This window comes from Procambarus clarkii, chromosome 34, assembly GCF_040958095.1.
Source record: "Procambarus clarkii isolate CNS0578487 chromosome 34, FALCON_Pclarkii_2.0, whole genome shotgun sequence".
Lineage (NCBI taxonomy): Eukaryota > Metazoa > Arthropoda > Malacostraca > Decapoda > Cambaridae > Procambarus > Procambarus clarkii.
Genome location: NC_091183.1, coordinates 13,960,165 through 13,971,655, shown reverse-complemented (window position 1 = coordinate 13,971,655; position 11,491 = coordinate 13,960,165). Strand labels below are relative to the sequence as shown.

Below are 11,491 nucleotides of genomic sequence, written 5' to 3'. Positions count from 1 at the left end.
ATTTACGTTTGCCTGAGTATATTTATGATGACCTGATTACATTTACGCTTGCATGACTCATATGCGATTGTCTTACTACATTTACGCTTGCTTAACTTAGTTTAAGCTTGCCTGACCAAATTTACGCTTGCCATAATACATTTTCGCTTGCCTGACAACATTTGCGCTTGCATGACTGAATTTACGCTTGACTGAGTATATTTACGATGGCCTGACTACATTTACTCTTTCCAGACTATTTTTACGAAATAGTCTAAATTAAATTAAATTAAAACTTGCCTGACTAAATTAACGCTTACCTGACTAAATTACTACTACCGTGAAAAAATTATTACTTGCCTGACAATATTATTACATTTCTGACTACATTGTTACTTGCCTGACTAAATTATTACCTGCCTGACTAAACTAACTATTGCCTGACAAAATAAACGCTTGAATGAATAAATGTTCGCATGCCTGACTAAATTTATTCATGCCTGATTAAATTTACTCATTTTACTCATTTACTCATTTTTACTGATTAAATTTACTCATGCCTGACTACATTTATGCTTGGATACATTTAATCCTTGGCATATTTACGATGGCTTGACTACATTTACGGTTGCCTGACTACATTTATGCTTGTCTGACTTCAATTAATACTGAGTATATTTATGATGACTTAACTACATTTACGCTTGCCTGAGGACATTTACGCTTCCCTGAGTATATTTACAATGGCCTGACTACATTTCTGTTTGTCCGAGTATATTTGCGATGGTCTGACTTCATTTACGCTTGCGTGACTACATTTACTCTTGCCTGACTATTTTTACTTGTTAATGACTAAATTTACGCGTATATTTACGGTGGCTTGACTACATTTACTAACTAAATTATCGCTTGTGTGACAAAACTAACTCTTGCCTCACACTGGTTGCGTGACTAAATTACCGCTTGCGTGCCTAAATTAACGCTTGCTTGACTAAATTAACGCTTGCTTGACTAAATTAACTCTTACCTGACTAAATTATTATTTGCCTGACTTATTTATTACTTTCCTGACTAAATTATTACTTGCCTGAATAAATTAACACTTGCCTGAATAAATTAACACTTGCAAGAATAAATTAACTATTGCCTGACTAAATTTATAATTTCCTTACAAAATTAACGCTTGCCTGACTAATTTACGCTTGCCTGAATAAATTTACAGGTGCCTGACTATATTAAAACTTGCCTGACGAAATTAACGCTTGCCAGACTAAAATACTACTTACTCTAATAAATTATTATTTGCCTGAAAATATTATTTCTTTTCTGCCTAAATTATTACTTGCCTGACTAAATTATTACCTGCGTGACTAAACTAACTCTTGCTTGACAAAATAAACGCTTGCCTGAATAAATGTTCGCATGCCTGACTACATTTACGCTTGCCAGACTACATTTATGCTTGCCTGAGAACATTTGTTCTAGAAAGACACAATTTACACTTGTCTGACTACATTTATGATTGTTTGACTTAATTTACGCTTGTCTGACTACATTTACTCCTGGCTGACATCATTTACGCTTGCCTGAGTTCATTTAAACCTGAGTATATTTACGATGGCCTGACTACATTTACGCTTCCTTGACTACATTTACGCTTGCCTGACTACATTTAATCCGGAGTATATTTACGATGGCTTGCCTACATTTACGCTTGTCTGACTACAATCATGCATGCCTGACTTCATTTAATCCTGAGTATATTTACGATTATTTAACTACATTTACGCTTGCCTGAATACATTTACGCTTGTCTGACTAAATCTACGCTTGCTTGAGTATATTTACGATAGCCTGGCCATATTTACGCTTGCCTGAATACATTTACGATTGCATGACTTTATTTATGCTTGCCTGAATACATTTACGCTTGCTTGAGTATATTTACGCTCTCCTCACTACATTTATGATTGCCTGACTAAAATTACACTTGAATGACTACATTTACGCTTGCCTGACTATTTTTACGATTGCCTTAGTACATAAACTCTTGCAAGACTATATTTACGATTGCCTGAAAACATTTACGATTGCCTGAAAACATTTACGCTTGCCTGAGTATATTTAAGGTGGACTGACTACACTTTCTCTGGACTGACTTTATTTTCGCTGGACTGACTTTGTTTTCGCTGGACTGACTATATTTTCGCTCCTTTCTTGCTAGACTATATTTACGATTGCCTGACAACATTTACGATTGCCTGAAAACATTTACGCTTGCCTGAGTATATTTAAGGTGGTCTGACTACATTTACGCTGGACTGACTTTATTTTCGCTGGACTGACTTTATTTTCGCTGGACTGACTTTATTTTCGCTGGACTGACTTTATTTTTGCTTGCCTGACAACATTAACGCTTGCTAGAATAAATTTTCGCTCCTAACTAGATTAACGCTTGCCTGACTAAATTAACTCTTGTCTGACACAATTATTACCTGTCTGACTAAATTATCACTTACCTGACTAAATTATTTTTTGCCGTACTAAATTATTTCTTGCCTGACTAAATTATTACTTGCCTGACTAAACTATTACTTGCCTGACTAAATTATTACTTGCCTAAAAAAATTAACTTTTGCAAGAATAAAATTAATTCTTGCCTGACTAAATTACGCTTGCCTGACTAATTTACGTTTGCCTGAATAAATTTCAGGTGCCTGACTAAATTAAAACTTGCTGGACTAAATTAACGCTTGCCTGACAAAATTACTAATTACGTAACTAAATTATTACTTGCCTGCCAATATTATTACTTTCTGACTTAATTATTACTTGACTGACTAAATTATTATCTGCCTGACTAAACAAATTCTTGCCTGACAAAATAAACGCTTGCCTGAATAAATGTTCGCTGTGAGGAGGTGGTTCACCAGCTCACTTACAATAGTGCTCTTATGCCTGTGGGAGCCAGTACACTTGTTAAGTGCACTTGTTAAGTGGGCGGACTTAAGTTTTGTACCAGCAACCGAAACATCTAGTGTTTGGGCTCAGGTGAGAGCCCCAGTCATCAGCAGTCCATAAATGTTACCCTGGCCGGGGTGGCATGTCTGTGGACAGTGCTAGAGCTGATAGCATCATCTCATTGTATGGCATGGAGCCAGACAACTTTGCGCGCGAACGCCTAGGCCGCAGGCGTGGGGTGGGTAGACATGTGGGGCCCCACGCTCGCTGGCCACTTGAGTGGTTGTCATGGAGACAGCCGCCATCTTAGTAAACATCTTGAGCCGCCATGTTGGTCGGCCATCTTGGAGCAGCCCTAGGGGCTATGCTACACCGTCGCTGATTGGATGAGAGGGGTAGGCCGCTGTATGCCTTCCTCTCATTGGTTATTTCGAGAAGGACGCGGGAAGAGCCGGTGTGAGCATCATTCTGAAATCAGCCGCCACCTTGTCAAGACGTTCCTGTACTCAATTCGGCCAAATTGATGTATAGGGCGTCGTGGTGGCTGGACTACAACTGCTGATGCTTCCTGCTTCACCTACGACATCGGTCGTCACAGAATCCGGCCGAAGTCGTCGCTTGGAGGGGTTTAAGACATTATTGTATGCAGGGGGTAGAGGTACAGTGATCTGGGATCGTGGGGGAATGTGCATACGAGCAGCAACAGACTCGTAGATCCCATACCAGTGATGATTAGACTTGCTAGTGCTCTGTAGCAGTCGATGGGAACGGGGAAATTTGTGTCAGTGTTAAGGCAATTTCCCGTGTTTGTACTACGGTCAGGAACTGCCGCCGCCTACGCCACCCGGAGCGAGCCAGCCACCTATAGCGGGGTGCCTGATGTATGGGAATGGTGTGTAAAGCCGGCAGTGTGAATGAGTAAGTACCTATGTGTGTATTTCGGTGATTAGTAGTCTCTAAAGCTTGAATTCGAGGTCAAGTGTTCCGTCACATTGTCACGCAGCACCTGTTCAGGTGGAGTGAATTGTGGGCGAGGAGATTAATCACCTGTGTTGTCATCTTGTCAGTCCAGAGGGACTTAAGTGTACACAGACGTACAGGGTGTGTGTGTGTGGGTACACACGGGGAACAGGATACATAGTTTAGCCAAGGACGGAGAGGATGTCCATGTAATAAATTCTTTTATTTCATTGTGGTAATCATTTTTGATCGTCCGTGGGACGGAGTGATATCATTTCCATGTGTGGTCTTGCAGGTGTGGAATTCCAACACTGAGCGCTCAGGTATGTGTAACGCCAGTGATTCCTGGCAATGATTATTGTGGAGTGTGCCACAGTGTGGTTTAAATTTCTTGTAGTGTTCCCAGGGCCGTGACAAGTGTGATTTATATAAATATATATATTGTGGTTGCAGTATTAATTAACGTAATTTTGGTGAGGTTTGGTGAGTGACGAGGCCGTCTAGAGAGACCGCCCCCGCTCTGTCGAGTAACGTAACTCTCGAGTGTTTATCGGCATGCGTGACCGATAAATCACTCACCTCGTGTGATTTAAGGAGTGTGAGATTCTCCTTAGTGTTCCCAATAACGTTTGATAGCTGTAGGCTACATGTGTCAGCGGTAATTATATATATATATAATCGTAGTGTCACGGTGCCCAGTGTTAATGTGTTATTTACTGTGAGGTGATTGCAATATATTGACCTATGTTCTAGGGGTCATTTGCAGCAGTAAGTAAGTAAGTAAGTGTGTGCAGGGTTCTAATATTTGGAAATTGGAGTACTTGCCGTGTGTGTTATTGCAAAGGGGGTTGTTATTTGATGGTGATTGTTGCTAGTGTTGAGCAATCACCATATGTGATTGCAGTTCAGTAAAACCATTGTGGGGCAGGGTTCTAGAGGGTTCATGTCCTGTAGGTTATTTTACTAGGTTCTGCAGTATTGTCATAGCAACCGGATTGTAACGTAAATCACTGTGATTTGTTAGTGTGATTTGTCATTGTCGTGGGTGAACTCGGCTGTAGACGAGTACTTGGATATACAAATATATTCTCCTGGTTATCTGGTAGGACATCGAAGTCCAGTATTCAGTGAGGTGATTGCGAGGCAATTAATATAACGTAACCAAGGGAACGCCCATTGCTTTAAGAGAATTTGTTCTTTGACAATTTGAGTAACGTAGAATACGTTTGGGTTAATTTACTTTCCTGTAAGCAGCTACGGTAGTCTCGAGGAGCCTAGCCATCAGCCAGATAAGAATTAGAGTATTGTCTGTCGTAATTAACGGTCAGTGGGCCGGGTAATTGACGTGTTTCAGGAAGTCAAAGTAATTAATCTCGATCCTTGTTTGATCGACTCACACGAAGGCTACATTGTTCCATTAACGTAACGTCGTTATCTACCCGGAAGTACCGGCACTTGATTGACTCGTGAGAGGAGTAGCGTCATTTTAGAATAACGTAAACGTGGGGCTAATTACTGTTATTAGTCGCCTGAATTGGTCTGAGTATGGAAGGCTTAGACGGAATTCATACCTTAATGTAAATTGCTGAGCCAGTGTGAAAGGTTGCGTATTTTAATTGTTTAATTATTGATCTTGAGGATAGTAATTAATTACTCTAAAGGTAATCAGGAGTGATTACCGTTCTCTTAGCACTTTGGACATTGCAAATCAGAGTTTACCATCGCTGAGTGATTAGTAACCGATTAACGTAAATTAACGTAACTAGTAAAGAGATTAATCAGCTGTCTGGAAGTACAGGGATTAATGGGATTTTCTCACTGAATGCTCGACGGGTAGAGTGTTGTTTGATTTCCGCGTTACTAGTGACAGTTGTAAGAGTTGTTAATTTAACGTAAATGTTACCTTGTTATTAACGTAAATGTTATTGTGTTATTAACGTAAATCAATTGTTATTGATTGTCCGTGGGACGTAGTGTTAACGTAAGGATTAATTTGAGGAAGGGTGCTGGAGTTGCCAGTGAACCCATTAGTTAGTGTTGTCATTGAAAGACTACTGATTTGATTGCATTGCAACCGCTGTTTCAGGAGTAGACTGCACTGAGGCGTAGAACAGTTAGGAGGTTACTGGAGACGTGTTTCAGAACCTACTGTGTCATTTGTTGTAATTGTGATTATAGATCTGTTAGTTCTTGCTTGCTTGTTGATTCCTCTGTGGTCACGCTTATGTTCGAGTTAGTTCATTATGCAGTCCGAGGGGCTGGTGTCTAGCTGTCATTGATAGTGTCACAGTAAGGATTTCGAGTAACGTCATTGACATTTCTTTTGTTTTGTTGTAGTAGTTAGTACTTTATTGAATAAACTAAGTTGTTATGGTTAACACTGTCTTTTCGTTACACCCTCACACATTATTATTGTTATGCAAATGTTCTTCACACTCGACGAACATTGAGACTAATTTTCTGAGCTTTGGATCAAATATACGGCACCACACAACAATAAATTATTGTTGTGAGAGCCCGTGACCTACTCGTTAGATTCGCTTCGGCGATTGGCGAAGGTCGGCGGCCTAAGTGAGGGGGATTTCAATTTTCATTGGGGTCTCGGCGTTGGCTCGCGCCTAGTCAATTGTTCATACATGGTCCCAAAGTGAGGAATGAGCTGGTTACTACACTGGTGTGTTAGCTAAGCAAGTCCTTCCTCAGGCGACCTAGTTGAATATCACGACAGGAATAAAGGTTAAAGAATAAAGAAAGTTCTTAGAAATTTTCCGAGCTAAAATTCCTTATACCAATTTTAATTTATTCCAAAACTTCTCACAAGTTAAAAACTACAAACTCTCACATTCGCAAGCCTGACTAAATTTATGCTTGCCTGATTACATTTACTCTTGCCTGACTACTTTTACGCTTGCCTGAGTATATTTACGATAGCCTGACTACATTTACGTTTGACTGAGTATATTTCCGATGGTCTGACTTCATTTACTCTTGCCTGACTATTTTTACGAGTGTATTTCTACATTTACGCGTACCAGAGTATATTTCCGGTGGCCTGACTACATTTACGCTTGCCTGACTACATTTAATCCTGAGTACATTTAAGATAGCTTCACTATATTTACGCTTGCCTGACTACATTCATGCTTGTCTGACTTCATTTAATCCTGAGTATATTTACGATGACTTAACTACATTTACGTTTCCCTGACTACAATTACGCTTGCCAGACTATATTTACGCTTGGTTGAACACATTTACGCTTTCCTGACTTCATTTACGTTTGCCTGACTACATTTATGCTTGCCAGAAAACATTTACGCTTGTCTGACATCATTTACCCATGCCTGACTAAATATATGCTCGCCTGATTACATTTACTCTTGCCTGACTACATTTATGGTTGCCTAAATTCATTTATGCTTGCCAGACACCATTTACGCTTGTCTGACTACATTTACGTTTGTCTGACTACATTTACTCATGCCTGACAACATTTACCCATGCCTGACTACATTTACGCTTGCCTGACTACATATAATCCTAAGTATATTTACGATGGGTTGACTACATTTACGGTTGTCTGACTACGTTTATGCTTGCCTGACTTCAATTAATCCTGAGTATATTTATAATGACTTAACTACATTAACACTTGCCTGACTTCATTTACGCTTGCCTTACTACATATACGCTTGCCTGACCATATTTATGGTTGCCTGACTACATTTACGCTTGCTTGACTACATTTATGCTTGCCTGCCTATATTTATGGTGGTGTGACTACATTTGCGCTTGTATGACTTCATTTACGCTTGCCTGATTACATTTACGCTTGCCTGACTACATTTACGCTTGCCTGACTACATTTACGCTTGCCTGACCATATTTTTGGTTGCCTGACTATATTTGCGCTTGCTTTACTACATTTATGCTTGTGTGACCTCATTTACGCTTAACTGACTACATTTACGCATGCCTGACTATATTTTCGCTTGCCTGACTACATTTAAGCTTGCCTTACTAAATTTCCGCTTGCCTGACTACATTTACGCTTGCCTGACTACATTTGCGCTTGCCTGACTACATTTAGGTTTGCCTGCGTATATTTACGATGACCTGACGACATTTACGCTTCCTGAGTATATTTACGGTTGCCTGACTACATTTACTCTTGCCTGACTATTTACGATGGCCTGACTACATATACGCCAGCCTGAATATATTTACGGTGGCCTGACTACATTTACGCCTGCCTGACTTCCTTTTCGTTTGCCAGACATCATTAACGCTTGCCCAAATAGATTTAAGCTACTTAATAGATTAACGCTTGCCTAACTAAATTAACGCTTGCGTAACCAAATTAACTCTTGCCTGACTAAATTAACGGACGCGTGACTAAATTATCGCTTGCCTGCCTAAATTACCGCTTGCTTGACTAAAATAACTGTTACCTGAGTAAATTAATACTTGCCTGACTAAATTATCACTTGCCTGATTTAATTATTTTTTGCCTGACAAAGTTATTATTTGCCTGACTATATTATTACTTGCCTGAATAAATTAACTCTTGCAAGAATAAATTAACTCTTGCAAGAATAATTTAACTCTTGCCTGACCAAATTTATAATTTTCTGACTTAATTAACGGTTGCCTGACTAATTTATGCTTGCCTGAATAAATTTACAGGTGCCTGACTAAATTAAAACTTGCCTGAGTAAATTAACGCTTGCCTGACTAAAATACTACATGCTTGACTAAATAATTACTTGCCTGAAAATATTATTTCTTTTCTGCCTAAATTATTACTTCCCTGACTAAATTATTACCTACCTGACTAAACTAACTCTTGCCTGACAAAATAAACGCTTGCCTGATTAAATGTTCGCATGCCTGACTACATTCACGCTTGCCAGACTAAATTTATGCTTGCTTGACTACATTTGTCCTTGAAAGACAACATTTACGCTTGTCTGACTACATTTACACTTGCCTGACTACATTCATGCTTGCCTGACTTCATTTAATACTGAGTATATATACGATGACTTAATTACATTTACGCTCTGCCATGATTGCCTGACTTCATTTGGCTTGCCTGAACACATTTACGCTTGCCTGACTACATTTACGCTTCCTTGAGTATATTTACGATTGCCTGACTATATTTACGCTTGCCTGACTTGATTTACGCTTGCCTGACTACATATACGCTTACCTGACTACATTTACGCTAGCCTGACTACATTTACGCTTGCCTGACTATATTTACGGTGGCGTGACAGCATTTATGCATGGTTGACTACATTTACGCTTGCCCTGCTACATTTACGCATGTCTGTCTACATTTATGCTTGTCTGACTACGTTTACACTTGCGTGACTACATTTACGTTTGCCTGAGTGCCTGACTATATTTTTGCTTGCTTGACTACATTTAAGCTTGCCTTAATAAACTTACGTTTCCCTGACTACATTTAGGTTTGCCTGAAAATATTTACGCTTGCTTGACTACATTTACGCTTGCTTGAATACATTTACGTTTGCCTGATTATATTTGCGACGACCTGACTACATTTACGCCTGCCAGACTCTATTTACGATTGTCTAACTACATTTACGCTTGCTAAACTTAATTTAAGCTTGCCTGACTTCTTTACGCTTGCTTGAATACATATCCGCTTGTCTGACAACATATGTGCTTGCCTGACGACATTTACGCTTTCCTGAGTATATTTACAATGGCCTGACTACATTTCCGTTTGCCTGAGTATATTTGCGATGGTCTGACTTCATTTACGCTTGCTTGACTACATTTACTCTTGCCTGACTATTTTTACGTGTTAATGACTACATTTACGCGTATATTTACGGTGGCCTAACTACATTTACTGACTAAATTATCGCTTGTGTGACAAAATTTACTCTTGCCTCACTAAATTAATGGTTGCGTGACTAAATTACCGCTTGCGTGCCTAAATTAACGCTTGCTTAAATAAATTAACTCTTATCTGACTAAATTATTATTTGCCTGACTAAATTATCACTTGCCTGATTAAATTATTTTTTGCCTGATTAAATTATTATTTTCCTGACATATTTATTACTTGCCTGACTAAATTATTACTTGCCTGAATAAATTAACACTTGCAAGAATAAATTAACACTTGCAAGAATAAATTAACTATTGCCTGACTAAATTTATAATTTCCTGTTTAAATTAAAACTTGCCTGACTAAATTGACGCTTGCCGGACTAAAATAATACTTACTCTAATAAATTAGTACTTGCCAGAAAATATTATTTCTTTTCTGCCTAAATTATTACTTGCCTGACTAAATTATTACCTGCGTGACTAAACTAACTATTGCTTGACAAAATAAACGCTTGCCTGAATAAATGTTCGCATGCCTGATTACATTTACGCTTGCCAGACTACATTTATGCTTGCCTGACTACATTTGTGCTTGAAAGACAACATTTACACTTGTTTGACTACATTTATGATTGTCTGACTTAATTTACGCTTGTCTGACTACATTTACTCCTGGCTGACAACATTTACGCTTGCCTGAGTAGATTTAAACCTGAGTATATTTACGATGGCCTGATTACATTTACGCTTCCTTGACTACATTTACGCTTGCCTGACTACATTTAATCCGGAGTATATTTACGATGGCTTGACTACATTTACGGTTGTCTGACCACATTCATGCATGCTTGACTTCATTTAATCCTGAGTATATTTACGATTACTTAACTACATTTACGCTTGCCTGAATACTTTTACGCTTGCCTGACTACATCTACGCTTGCTTGAGTATATTTACGATAGCCTGACCATATTTACGCTTGCCTGAATTCATTTACGATTACATGACTTCATTTATGCTTGCCTGAATACATTTACGCTTGCTTGAGTATATTTACGCTTTCCTCACTACATTTATGATTGCCTGACTAAAATTACGCTTGAATGACTACACTTATGCTTGCCTGACAACATTTACGATTGCCTGAAAACATTTACGTTTGCCTGAGTATTTTTTTAGGTGGCCTGACTACATTTACGCTGGACTGATTTTATTTTGCCTGGACTGACTTTATTTTCGCTGGACTGACTTTATTGACGCTAGCCTGACAACATTAAAGCTTGCCAGATTAAATTTTTGCTCCTTTCTTGCAAGACAATATTTACGGTTGCCTGACAACATTTACGATTGCCTGAAAACATTTACGCTGGCCTCAGTATATTTAAGGTGCCCTGACTACATTTACGCTGGACTGACTTTATTTTCGCTGGACTGACTTTATTTTCGCTGGACTGACTTTATTTTTGCTTGCCTGACAACATTAACGCTTGCCAGAATAAATTTTCGCTCCTTACTAGATTAACGTTTGCCTGACTAAATTAACTCTTCTCTGACAAAATTATTACCTGCCTGACTACATTATCACTTGGCTGACTTAATTATTTTTTTGCCGTACTAAATTATTTCTTGCCTGACTAAATTATTACTTGCCTGACTAAACTATTACTTGCTTGACTAAATTATTACTTGCCTAAATAAATTAACTCTTGCAAGAATAAA

At 38.7% G+C, this 11,491-nt stretch overlaps 1 long non-coding RNA gene across 1 annotated transcript in view; it reads left to right on the top strand.

Moving 5' to 3' along the window:
* Window positions 1-2,909: 2,909 nt before the first annotated feature.
* LOC138371083 (uncharacterized) overlaps window positions 2,910-11,491 on the top strand; it is a 90,136-nt gene continuing 81,554 nt past the window's right edge. Inside the window, exon 1 of the long non-coding RNA XR_011230286.1 lies at window positions 2,910-3,858. This is a non-coding gene — a long non-coding RNA (uncharacterized lncRNA). The remainder of the gene's footprint in view (window positions 3,859-11,491) is intronic.